This window comes from Salvelinus namaycush, chromosome 30 (assembly GCF_016432855.1).
Source record: "Salvelinus namaycush isolate Seneca chromosome 30, SaNama_1.0, whole genome shotgun sequence".
NCBI lineage: Eukaryota > Metazoa > Chordata > Actinopteri > Salmoniformes > Salmonidae > Salvelinus > Salvelinus namaycush.
Genome location: NC_052336.1, coordinates 32,907,965 through 32,922,685, shown reverse-complemented (window position 1 = coordinate 32,922,685; position 14,721 = coordinate 32,907,965).

The window sequence follows — 14,721 nt, the reverse complement described above, 5'->3', positions numbered from 1 at the left end:
CCTCTGATCCCGGCCGCACTAGAACAAGTTGCACAGGCTACCATCTACTCCAAACTGGACCAACGTAGTGCTTACAACCTGGTCCGTATCCAAAGTGGGGATGAGTGGAAGACGGCGTTCATCACCTCTAGGGGTCACTACAAATACCTGGTTATGCCCTACGGTCTCACCAATGCTCCCGCATGTCTTCCAGTCCTTCATGAATGAAGTTTTCCAGGACATGATCAAGCAGTTCCTCATCGTGTACATTGACGATATCTTGATCTACTCTCATTCCATTGCAGAACACGTACAGCATGTGCAACAGGTCCTCCGATGGCTACAGGACCACCATCGTTATGACAAGGCTGAGAAGAGCGCCTTTCACGTTACTACAGTAACCTTCCTAAGTTTCGTGTTGACACCAGGAGGGGTCAACCTGGATGAAGGCAAAGTCACGGCCATGCTTAACTGGCCCAAACCTTCCACCGTAAAGGAACTACAACGTTTCCTAGGATTTTCCAACTACTACCGCCGGTTCATCCGAAACTGCAGCAGCACAACCGCTCCTCTCTCAGCTCTCACGAGTCATACCTGCACCCTCCAATGGACCGACACCGCCCTTACTGCATTTGAGACCTTGAAACGCCTCTTCACCTCTGCACCCATCGTTAGGCAGCCAGATCCCACCCTTCCTTTTGTTCTGGAGGTTGATGCATCCGAGGTTGGCGTAGGAGCGGTTCTCTCTTAGCGGATAGGGACACCGCCCAAATTATACCCATGTGGCTTCTTTTCCAAGAAACTGTCCCCCGCTTAGAGGAACTATGATGTCGGGAACCGAGAGCTCCTCGCCATTAAGCTGGCTATCGAAGAGTGGCACCAATGGTTAGATGGAGCTCATCACCCATTCCTTGTCCTTACCGACAACCACAATTTGGAGTACTTAAGAAGTGCTAAGAGGCTCAACCCCAGACAGGCTCACTAGGCACTCTTCACCTGATTCATCTTCCCCGTCACCTATCTGCCTGGCAAGAAAATGTGAAGGCTGATTCCTTATCCCATCTATTTGACTCCCCTTCCTCTAACCCAGCTCCCGAGCCCATCCTGCCTCCATCTTGTGTCATGGGACCCATACAGTAGGAAATGCAATCAGCCGTTCAAGAGGCCCTATGCCACGACCCAGCACCTCCCGACACCCCTGCAGGCAAGACCTACGTGCCGGCGTCCGTCAGACCCCAACTAATGCAGTGGTGTCATACCTCGCTGAGTTCTAGCCATCCCGTGATCACCTGGACCACGGAGATACTGACAGGCAAGTTCTGGTGGTCATCCCTAATAGCAGACGTCTGAGATTACGTCCTTTCCTGTCCTGTCTGTGCATGGGCAAAGAGCCCTCGCCAACTACCGACCAGTAAGCTTGAGCCTTTACCTACATCACACAGACCATGGTCCCACATTGCCATGGATTTCCTCACTGATCTGCCAGACTTCGGGCTTCACTACTATTTTAGTTGTAGTGGATCAATTCTCCAAGATGTGCCGACTCATCCCCCTTCCGAATCAACCTAATGTCATGGAAATGGCCGAGTGCATGTTCCAACAGGTGTTTCGTCTGTATGGGATCCCGGAAGATATCGTTTCGGATCAGGGACTCCAGTTCGTCTCCAGGGTGTGGCGAGCATTCTGCGACTGACTGGGGTCTCCATCAGCCTATGGAGACCATCCCCATACCAACAGGCAGACAGAACGCCTGAATCAGGAAATAGGGAAGTACCTTCGCCAACACTGCACCCACCAATCACACGAGTGGAATCGCTATCTAGCCTGGGCCGAATACGCACAGAACTCCCTGGTGCATTCCTCACTCCATCTAACTCCTTTTCAGTGTGTGCTCGGATACCAACCCCTTGTGTTGGGAGACAGAGGCCGAAACTGTGCGTGCCGTTGTTGAGTGGTTTCAGCGGAGTGAGCAGGTTTGGGAGACCGCACATCGGCACCTACATCAAGCTTCCCTCTCCCAGAAATGGTTTGCTGACCGGCGTCGCCGACCTACTCCACTCTTCCACCCTGGGCAACGTGTGTGGCTCTCTACCCAGAACATCCGGCTTCGTGACCCCTGCAAAAAGTTTAGTCCCCGGTTCATTGGGGGGGGGGGGGGGATAATAAAACACTGCATCAATCCTGTCACCTACCGTCTCCAGTTGCCCTGCCAATACTGTGGGGGGGGGGGTACTGTAACGTCTGCTTCCAACTCACACTCTCAAACACGTAGATCCCCTGAACGCAGCTCACTTTCCAGCCCACTTTCCAGCTTACAAATCAATATTAGGAAAGTGTTCCTAATGTTTGGTATACGCAGTGTATACACAGAGAGAAGTTTGGTTCAGAGCCAGGGTCAGCCACAGTGTAGGACTCCTGGAGAAGTAAAGTACCTTGCTCAAGGTCACAACGGCAGTACATCACTAGAGACTCTGATGCCCATGCCAACAGGCCTCCAGTTGCCAGCTCATTCCTTACCAATTGTTCCTGAATGGATTATGCTGCTCTTGTTGTTGTAATATCAAAATGTGCTTGGTCTGTGTGATTACAGATTTTCATGAGACCTCCGGTTGCGTCAAGTGGACGTAATGCAGGAACAGGAAGGCATCACTGGGAGCTCTGCTACTCTGTTGAATATTGCACATTGGATGCGTAAGGTGTGCAAGTCTGCAATGAGGAGAAGGGGCCTGCAGAAAATTGTGAAAGACGAGAAATAGTTATTGGCCATAAACGAAATATGTAATTTCTTATTGTGTTTTTTTGGTTCCCACTCAGTCATAATGTTTTATCTCCATAAAGCACAGGCAAACATTTATCTTGGAATGCAATGCAATTGCCCTGTGTAGGGTGCTGTCTTTCGGATGGGACGTTAAACGGGTGACCTGACTCTATGGTCACTAAAGATCCCATGGCACTTAACGTAAGAGTAGGAGTGTTAACCCCGGTGTTCTGGCTAAATTCCAAATCTGGCCTTCATACCATCATGGCCACATAATCATCCCTTTTTTCCAATTGGCCCATTCATCCCCCTTCCTCTACCCTGGAACTATTCCCCAGGTCGTTGCTGTAAATGGCAATGGCAAAAAAAGGGTAACATAAAAAAAATACACAATAGAGCTTAAAGTACTGTTGTCTGGTCTAGAAGTAATGCTGATATCCAACATACTGTATACAACCCACAAGATTAGGGTTCATGTCCCACTCTCAATCCCCAATCTTGCCTTCCCTAACTAATGTCCCATCTCCCCCTCTTATTCCTCTCTGTGATAAAAACGAACACAAAATAATGCTGAATGTAACCTGTAGTGCAAAAGAAAAAAATACTTTTCAGTAGTTGCCGGGATGACATTTTGTTTGTTAGATGATATTAAAATGTTTGTCTTTTTGTTTATTTTAGTACAACAGGGGCAGAGCGTGCAACAGAAGCTCTTAGGTATTTGGTATGGTGGGTGTCAAAGTCGACCAGTTCTGAGAATTGTGAAGCGCCGTTCTACCAAGCACCTTGTGCCCATCATTCAAAAGTGCTTTCAATGGAAGGAGCATCGTGATTTCTGATGGATGGAGCTCTTACCACAGATTTAGGAATGAAGGTTACAACCATCTTACCGTCAACCATCGAGATCATTTTGTTGACCCATGACCCTCACAGGTGCGCATACCCAAAACATAGAGCGATTCTGGGGTGTATATAATTGACCTGTTTGGAGACTTAGAGGCAATCGCACAGAGAACTTGCTCGAAGATCACTTGGATGTGATTGAGTTGACATACTGGCAAGGTGATCATCATAGAGACGGGCCACTTGGTATGTTTTTGCATGACATCAGGAAGAAATACCCTGTATGAATAAGTTACAGGAGGTGGGACATGAGACACATTTTTGGGGGGCAGAACATGCTTTAAAGTGCACCCAAACTTCCATTTTGTACACAATTGTTTTTTAAACATGTACACAGGAGGTATTTAGGGGCGGCAGGTAGACTAGTGGTTAGAGCGTTGGACCAGTAACCGAAAGGTTGCTGGATCGAATCGCAGAGCTGACAAGGTAAAAATCTGTCATTCTGCCCTTGAACATGGCAGTTAACCCACTGTTCCCCAGTAGGCCATCATTGTAAATAAGAATTTGTTCTTAACTGACTTGCCTAGTTAAATAAAGGTAAAAATAATTTAATTACTCTGTGTCTGTTTCTTTCCACTAAAATGCAACTGTGATCCTTCACTTCAGAATAAGGAACCTAGTTTGGAGTAATAATGACTTATTATACATCTATTAAGGAGGAATGTGTTTATACTTCAGAATAGGGAACCTGTCTGCAAACAAGCAACCATTGGCTATAAGCAAAACCACACTTTAGAATGGGGAACCTTTATTTTAGTATTATTAGGTAATTCTGCCTCTATCATTGCCTTATTAAGACTGCATATACAGAGTCTGGTGCATGTGTAATTTGCACCTTATTAACTATTGATAAGCTTTGATTGTGGAAAATAAGGATGTAACTAATGAAGAACTATTAACACATGACTTATAGTGTGAGAATAGAAAAACACAAATAAACATTTTTTTAAATGGACAATAATACCTAATAAAGGCTTTATAAGCTACTTACACACTCATCTATAAGCTACAAATTAGTGCATAATATTTGTACCTTAAAATAAGGTGCTAACGACTGTTTTGCAAAAACTCTCTATGTCTTGATAGAAAGTTCCCACTGAGCACACACTGGTTGAATCAACGTTGTTACCACATCATTTCAATGAAATTACGTTGAACCAAAGTGGAATAGACGTTAAATTGATGTCTTTGCCCAATGGATTGTGTTTACTGTTTTGAAAACATTTGTTCAGGATTTGCATTTATTGTGAAAACAATGAGAAATCACAAACTGTTAATTTGGATCCCAATTTCATTTAGTGTTCAAGCAACCTAGATGTTGTAAGACTGTTTTCAACTGCAGGACTGCTCGATATGTTATGCTTGCCTGCCATCTAGTGTCCACTGTGTTTTTTGTGTCTGAGAGAGAGAAAGAGAGGTGTGTGGATTTCACAAATAATCCACCCATAGCAATTTGTTGTGGATGAAGAACGAACAAAGCCACAATCTTGAATTAGTTTTTCAGTCAAATGGCAGCCCTCCCAGTGAGCACTGACTGACGCAGCACGTTGATTTGAATGTCCACAGACGTTGATTTTTGGGCCGGTCCGGACTGACAAAGTTTGAACTAATCAAAGACATCTATTTTTGGGCTAAATCAAGGCCGTGCTGGACTGGACCAAAAATCTACATCTATGTTTGGTTTAGATTTAGTCTGTCAGGACTGCCGTTGATTTGATAAAACAATTGATATCTATGATTGGTCCAGATTTAGTCCATCCGGAACCAGTCCAGAAATCAACGTCTATGGCCAGGGTGGATCGACCAAATTTGGCCTTGTTTGGGGCGGAGCTCATCAGAATTATACGCAGTGTGCTTTGCAGGTGTTCAGTTTCTGTAACCGTTACTGAGAATGTTGGTGTAGTTAAGTGTGTTCTGTTGGTTGTGTCAGTAAACTTTCAACATGATCACTTCCAGTTCTGAAGCATTTGAAAAAGGCTAACATGCAGTGCCTTCAGGAAGTATTCACACCCCTTCCTTGCCTTTTTCCACATTTTGTTGTGTTACAGCCTGAATTTAAAATGTATTAAATTTAGATTTTTCTTGTCACTGGCTTACACACAATACCCCATAATGTCAAAGTGGAATTATGTTTATCTGCATTTTTACAAATATTAATAAAAAATGAAAACCTTGAAGTATTCAACTCCTTTGTTATGGCAAGGCTAAATAGGTTCAGAAGTATTCAGACCCTACTCAGTACTTTGTTGAAGCACCTTTGGCAGCGATTACAGCCTCGAATCGTCTTAGGTATGACGCCACAAGCGTGGCACACCTGTATTTGGAAAGTTTCTCCAATTCTTCTCTGCAGATCCACTCAAGCTCTCTCATGTTGGATGGGGAGTGTTGCTGCACAACTATTTTCAGGTCTCTCCAGAGATGTTCGATTGGGTTTAAGTCCGGGCTCTGGCTAGACCACTCAAGGACACACAGAAGTCCTGAAGCCACTCCTGCGTTATCTTGGCTGTGTGCTTAGGGTCGTTGTCCTGTTAGAAGGTGAACGTTCGCCCTAGTCTGTGGTCCTGAGCTTTCTTCGTCAGGTTCTCCTAGAATCTCTCAATGTACTTTTCTCTGTTCAGCTGTCCCTCGATCCTGACTGGTCTCCCAGTCCCTGCCGCTGAAAAACATCCCCACAGCATGATGCTGCCACCATGATGCTTCACCGTAGGGATGGTGCCAGGTTTACTCCAGACGTGACACTTGGCATACAGGTCAAAGAGTTCAACCTTGGTTTCATCAGACCAGAGAATCATGTTTCTCATGGTCTGAGTCCTTTAGGTGCCTTTTGGCAAACTCCAAGCGGACTGACAAGTGCCTTTTACTGAGGAGTAGCTTCTGTCTGATTGATGGGGTGCTGCAGAGATGGTTGTCCTTCTGGAAGGTTCTCCCAGCTCCACAGAGGAACTCTAGAGCTCTGTCAGAGTGACCATCAGGTTCTTGGTTTCCTCCCTGACCAAGGCCCTTCTCCCCCGATTGCTCAGTTTAGCCGGGTGGCCAGCTCTAGGAAGAGTCTTGGTGGTTCCAAACTTATTCCATTAAAGAATGATGGAGGCCACTGTGTTCTTGGGGACCTTTTTTTATATATTTTTTTATTTCACCTTTATTTAACTAGGCAAGTTAGTTAAGAACAAATTCTTATTTACAATGATGGCCTACCAAAAGGAAACAGGCTTACTAAATAAAAATGTAGGACAAAACACACATCACGAGACCTTCAACGCTGCAAAATGTTTTGGTACCCTTCCCCAGATCTGTGCCTTGACACAATCCTGTCTCGACGCACTACGGACAATTCCTTCAACCTCATGGCTTGGTTTTTGCTCTGACATGCACTGTCAACTGTGGGACCTTATATAGACTGGTCTGTGCCTTTTCAAGTCATGTACATTCAATTGAATTCACCACAGGTGGACTCCAATCAAGTTGTAGAAACTGCTCATTGATGATTCATGGAAACAGGATGCACCTAAGCTCAATTTCGCATCTCGTAGCAAAGGGTCTGAATACTAATGTAAATAAGGTATTTCTGTTTTTTATTTTTAATACATTTGCAAAAAAAAATAGAAAACCTGTTTTCGCTTTGTCAGTATGGGGTATTGCTTGTAGATTGCTGAGATTTTTTATTTTATTTTATTTAATCAATTTTTGAAAAAGGCTGTAACGTAACAAAATGTGGAAAAGATCAAGGGGTCTGAATACTTTGCGATGCACTATATATACAGTATATATTTATACTCCTGCCTCTGACAATGCTCATCTTAATATTTCTATATTTCTTAATTCCATTATTTTACTTTTAGATTTGTGTGTATTGTTGTGTATTGTTAGATATTACTGCACTGTTGGAGCTAGGATTTTGCTACACCTGCAATAACATCGGCTAAACATGTGCATGTGATCAATACAATTTGATTTGATTTAAGGCAATCAACTAATCTGTTGTCCTGATCTTCTGTGTGGGTTGGGAACCCGGGGGTAAAGTCCTCCGTGGGTGGAGTATGTAGCTCTTGAAGTTTTGAACTGTGACACTGACAGATTCACGTGGCTTTAGGTTTCCTTGCTTCACCCACTAGGTGTGTATCTTTGCATTGCATTTCTCAAGTTGTTTTATGGAGATTTAAGTGACACAAATGTCATCGTTAAAGGTGGTTACATAATACACAACAAAGCCTCTGATTGGCCAGCTAACTTTGAATGACAGTTGATGTGGAGAGAATGTGTTCAAGGTACTCACTAGGGGTCTAGTAGGTGGTGGTGACTGTTTTTTAATAGACCCATCCCCCCTGTGTAGGTTCAAACACAATAGAAACGGATAGTCAAGCACATGTGTTTTCCCTGCTCTGTGCTTACCCCTTGTATCCTTCTAGCGTAGAAACTACAGACCGTTGCCCTGAACATTACCTGTATGATACAGCGCCTCAATTACATTTTTTCCTGCACCATTGTTGGAGTATCTCCACTTGCAGACAATTTTGAGCAATGCAATTAACTTAAAAACTGTTGAGGACAGAGGGCGCTGTTTTCACTTTGGGGGAAAATCGTGCCCAATTTAAACGGCCTCGTACTCAATTCTTGCTCGTACAATATGCATATTATTATTACTATTGGATAGAAAACACTCTCAAGTTTCTAAAACCGTTTGAATTATATCTGTGAGTAAAACAGAACTCCTTTTGCAGCAAACTTCCTGACAGGAAGTGGAAAATCTGAAATCGATGCACTGTTCTAGGCCCTGCCTATTAAAGTCCTTGATATTTATTAGTTTAGATGCACTTCATACGTCTTCCACTAGATGTCGACAAGCAGTGAGAGAAGAAATTGAGTGTGTAACTTGATCTGGGCTCGAATAATAGCTCTTGGCATGACGTGTCACCAGTTTCCTGTTTTCTGGAGAGCGCGAGAAGGGACCTGGATTTGCCTTCTGATAAGCTGTCGTTATGGACGACTAATATCTCCGGCTTTGATTTTATTTGATACATGTGACAATATCATCGTAAAGTATGTTTTTTCAATATAGTTTAATCAGATTATTGAAATTTTTTCGGGAGTTTTGCCGTGTTCCGTTCTCTGAGTTTGTTGACGATGGAGAGATTCGCGCCACTTGGCAAGTGTGCTTGCTAAATCGAGAGGGAAAAAGGCCGTTCTAAAACCAAACAACGATTGTTCTGGACAAAGGACCCCTTGTACAACATTCTGATGGAAGATCAGCAAAAGTAGGACCCATTCTATGATGTTATTTCATATATCTGTCGTACATGTGAACTAGTAGTTTGCGGCCAGGTTTTGGGCACGCTCTCGCCATAACGTAAACTGAATATCGTAATGAAGTTATTTTTAGAATTCTAACACGGCGATTGCATTAAGAACTCGTGTATCTATCATTTCCTATACAACATGTATTTTTTAGTTATGTTTATGAATAGTTATTTGGTCAGAATATGTGTGTCAGAAAAAGTGTCAGAAAAATATCCGGACGTTGTGGGAAAAAGATGCTACGTTAGCACAATGTATAACCACTGATTTCAGCTCTAAATATGCACATTTTCGAACAAAACATAAGTGTATGTATAACCTGATGTTATAGGACTGTCATCTGATGAAGCTTATCAAGGTTAGTCAAAAATTATATCTTTTGCTGGTTTATTCGCTATCGCTAACGTGCCTATTGCTATCGCTAACGTGCCTTGATGAATGAATGCGGTAGTGTGGTAGGCTATTGTAGTAAGCTAATATAATGCTATATTGTGTTTTCGCTGTAAAACACTTAAAAAATCGGAAATATTGGCTGGATTCACAAGATGTTTGTCTTTAATTTGCTGTACACCATCGATTTTTCAGAAATGTTTTATGATGAGTATTTAGATATTTGACGTTGGTGTCTGTAATTACTCTGGCTGCTTCGGTCCTATTTGTGACGGTAGCTGTGATGGTAGCTGCAATGTAAAACTGATTTATACCTCAAATATGCACATTTTTCGAACAAAACATAGATTTATTGTATAACATGTTATAAGACTGTCATCTGATGAAGTTGTTTCTTGGTTAGTTTGGTTGGTTCTTGGTTAGTTAGGTTGGCTTTGTGCATGCTACCTGTGCTGTGAAAAATGTCTGTCCTTTTTTGTATTTGGTGGTGAGCTAACATAAATATACGTGGTGTTTTCGCTGTAAAACATTTTAAAAATCGTACATGTTGACTGGATTCACAAGATGTGTATCTTTCATTTGCTGTATTGGACTTGTTAATGTGTGAAAGTTAAATATTTCTCAAAAATATCTTTTGAATTTCGCGCTCTGCCTTTTCAGTGGAATGTGGGAGGAGTTCCGCTAGCGGAACGCCAGAGCCAGACAGGTTAATAAAGAGCACAATGTTGTTGTGTAAATAGCCTAAATACTCAATTTCTTTGAAATATACTGGGAGTGGAGTGGCTTGTTGACAACTGTATAGATTGGTTTAGACCAAAGAGTACAAGGTCATGTGTTTTCAGATTACAAATTGTGGCTCTCTTAAGGTAGGCCTGTATTTTTCAGTGCCATTTCCAAATGATTTCAATTCAGAGTCAATTATTGGGCGCGTGCAAACGGCTCACTTTTGTCAAGTCGATGACAATCGTTGGTCACCGCCTTTCAAAGTGTGTTGCATTAGGGGATTGCCAGACTTATGCCTACATGTCGACTACATGAACTTTACAATAACCATGTGATCAAATGTCATGAAGTTTCGACTGTAGTCGACTTCAATTTTCAGCAGTTGCTCCTCACCAGCTGCAACTTGCAGCCATCGCCTGCAATGCGGGAGGCACTATTTCTCAACCAATCATTAGTGTTTTTGTTTGACCAACGCAAATGGGACCAAACATGTGACTGAAACAGGAAGCAGCGATTCATGTGTAGCCTTTACAGTGGATGTGTACAAATGAAAGTGATATTTGAGGCTGTCTCTCCCCAATTGATAGTGAAATGTACACACATAGAGTACCAGTCAAAAGTTTGAACACACCTACTCATTCCAGGGTTTTTCTTTATTTGTACTATTTTCTACATTGTAGAATAACAGTGAAATAACATCAAAGCTATGAAATAACACATATGGAATCATGTAGTAACCAAAAAATTGTTAAACAAATCAAAAAATATTTTTTATTTGAGATTCTTCAAAGTAGCCACCCATTGACATGATGACAGCACACTATTTGCACACTCTTGGCATTCTCTCAACAAGCTTCATGAGGTAGTCACCTGGAATGCATTTCAATTAACAGGTGTGCCTTGTTAAAAGTTAATTTGTGGAATTTCTTTCCATCTTAATACGCTTGTGTCACGGCCGTGAAAGAAGTGGACCAAGGTGCAGCTTGATGAGTGTACATTTTCCTTTATATTTAAAATGTCGCCAACAAAACAACAAATGAAAGAAACAACCGTGAAGCTTACAAGGGCATTAGTGCCACAAACAAAGTTAACTACCCACACTGAAAGGAGGGAAAAAGGGATACCTAAGTATGGTTCTCAATCAGAGACAACGATAGACAGCTGTCCCTGATTGAGAACCATACCCGGCCAAAACATAGAAATAAAGAAACATAGAAAACAAAAAATAGAATGCCCACTCCAAATCACACAGTTTGAGCCAATCAGTTGTGTTGTGACAAGTTAGGGGTGGTATACAGACAATAGTCCTACTTGGTAAAAGACCAAGTCCATATTATGGCAAGAACAGCTCAAATAAGCAAAGAGAAACGACAGTCCATCATTACTTTAAGACATGAAGGTCAGTCAATATGGAAAATTCAAGTTTCTTCAAGTGCAGTCGCAAAAACCATCAAGCGCTATGATGAAACTGGCTCTCATGAGGACCACCACAGGAAAGGAAGTCCCAGAGTTACCTTTGCCGCAGAGGATACGTTCAATAGAATTAATTGCACCACAGATCGCAGCCCAAAGAAATGCTTCACAGAGTTCAAGTAACAGACACATCTCAACATCAACTGTTCAGAGTAGACTGCGTGAATCAGGCCTTCATGGTTGAATTGCTGCAAAGAAACCACTACTAAAGGATACCAATAAGAAGAAGAGACTTGCTTGGGCCAAGAAACACGAGCAATGGACATTAAACCTGTGGAAATCTGTCCTTTGCTCTAATGAGTCAAAATGTTTGATTTTGGGTTCCAACCGGCATGTCTTAGTTAGACGCCGAATAGGTGAACGGATGATCTCTGCATGTGTGGTTCCCTCCATGAAGCATTGAGGAGGAGGTGTGATGGTTTGGGGGTGCTTTGCTGCTGACACTGTCTGTGATTTATTTAGAATTCAAGGCACACTTAACCAGCATGGCCAACATAGCATTCACCGCAGAGTGAAGGAAAAGCAGCCAACAAGTGATCAGCATATGTGACCCTATTCAGGAAGCTAGGCGTATGTCGCAGGTAATGACTTCACAGGAGAGCTGTTCGAACGTAAAACATTTTTTTTTAATCAAAATGCAGAAATGCATTCTCAAACATGTGAACTTTCATGCCATCTGTAAATACGAATAAAATTGTTAAATTACGAGCCTAGTTTGTTTAGCCAATGAATTAGGATGCAACCTTCCCGCTAGCCATGATTTGCTGAGATAATGAGTGGGCTGGACATGCCGAGAGATGAGTTTGGATTGGTCAGATTGGAGCTGGTCAGTATGTCTAGGTAATTGTATCAAACGTTATTTTTTTTTTTAAATGTATCGTGTAGTAAAACTGCATAAACTTAATGTCAAGTTAAAGTGTACTGTTAGCTAGCTAACATTAGCTGGCTAGCTTGCTAGCTAAAGTTATATGTATGCTCTCCACTTTCCGGAGAACTGAGTTTTGAAATTAGTGGAACTCGAGTATGATAGCTAAGAAGATGGAGAAAACACCAGTCTGGATTACATCATCAAACAAAGGGCAACCATGCATGGCATCAGACAGGAGAGGCGTCCAACCTTGATGTATACTGGTAAGAGTCTGGCTAGCAACATTTTCAGATATTACACGTTTCTAATTTTGACAGAAAGTAGTTTCATTTCAAGTATACTGTTAGCTAGCTAACGTTAGCTGGCAGGGTAGCTAGCCAATGTTAGCTGGCTGGGTCGCTAGCTAACATTGTGCATGATCTTATTCTTCGTATCTCAGACACATTTGCTTGACTAGTTATTGCCATAGAACCTGGTTGGTTAGCTACCTGCAGATTCATGCAGGGTAGTAACGTAATGAGTTGTGATTACAGTCCATTGTTTAGCTAGCTAGCTAGCTACATGTCTTAATAACCTCTCTCGAGACGTTAGCGTCCCACCTCTTCAACAGCCAGTGAAACTGCTGGGCGCCAAATTCAAATACAGAAATACTCATTATAAAAATTCAGAAAACAAAACATATTTTACATAGGTTTAAAGATTAACTTCTTGTGAATCCAACCACGGTGTCAGATTTTAGAAATGCTTTACGGCGAAAGCATACCTTACGATTATTTGAGAACATAGCCCAGCAGACAAATCATTACAAACAGTAACCAGCCAAGTAGAAGAGTTACACAAGTCAGAAATAGAGATCAAATTAATCCCTTACCTTTGATGATCTTCATATGGTTGCACTCAGCAGACATTCATTTACTCAATAAACGTTCCTTTTGTTCGATAAAGTCTCTTTATATTCAAAAACCTCCGTTTTGTTCGCGCTTTTTCTTCAGTAATCCACAGGCTCAAACGCAGTCAAAACAGGAAGACAAAAAATCCAAATTGTATCCGTAAAGTTCATAGAAACATGTCAAACGATGTTTATATTCAATCCTCAGGTTGTTTTTAGCCTAAATAATCGATAATATTTCAACCGGACAATAACGTCGTCAATATAAAAGGTAAACAAGAAAGGCACTCTCTCGGTCTCGCTCATGAAAAAGCTATGTGACACTTTAGGGTCCACTCATTCAGACTGCTCTTACTTCCTCATTTTTCAGAATACAAGCCTGAAACAATTTCTAAAGACTGATGACATCTAGTGGAAGGCATAAGAACTGCAATGTAAATCCTAAGTCAATGGATACTGTAATGCCATTGAATAGAAAACTACAAACCCCCCAAAAAACTACTTCCTGAATGGATTTTTCTCAGGTTTTTCAGTTCTGTTATACTCACAGACACTATTTTAACAGTTTTGGAAACTTTAGCGTGTTTTCTATCCAAATCTACCAGTTATATGCATATCATATCTTCTGGTCCCGAGAACAGGCAGTATAATTTGGGCATGCTTTTCATCCAAAATTCCAAATGCTGCCCCCTACCCTAGAGAAGTTTTAACAAAAGACTCAACTCTAATTTTGACAAAGCATATTCATTTCAAGTTAGTGTAATGTTAGCTAGCTAGCAGTAGGCATTGTGTCAAGAAGCAGTGCGGATTGGCTTGGTTGGGTAGTGTTTCGGAGGACGCATGGCTTTCGACCTTCGCCTCTCTCGAGTCCATACGGGAGTTGCAGCGATGAGACAAGACTGTAACTACTAATTGGATACTGTGGAGTATTGTGGAGTAAAAAGGGTAAGAAAGTCACACACAATTTTTTTTGAAAATAGTACAAATAAAGAAAAACCCTTGAATGAGTAGATGTGTCAAAACTTTTGACTGGTACTGTATATTAACAGTTTTTGAAGGATAGCTCCTCAGATCATTTCAATGTAGGCTACCCAGTAATTACACAATTGCTTTTAGTTAGACTTCACTCTACTTGTAATCACTTCAATGTTCTTCTAGCAGCCCATTAATGCCACTGTCACTGTAATTAGAAATCCAAAGGTAAAACCAAAGATGTTCTAATGTATTAAAATGCATGTCTATGGTAAAACTACACTACCTGAGGAGGTTGCGAGAAGATTCACATGGACGGAGATGGATAACGGTTCCAAAATGGCAGCGTCCATGGAATTGTTGCTTGTAACTGAAAATGTTTGAAGTGTGTGTGACCAGGACCTGGACGTTCTGCCGCCCTAAGTGAGACAAAAATCTGTTCACTGAGTTAAGCATTGTTATAGAACGGCTTGATAT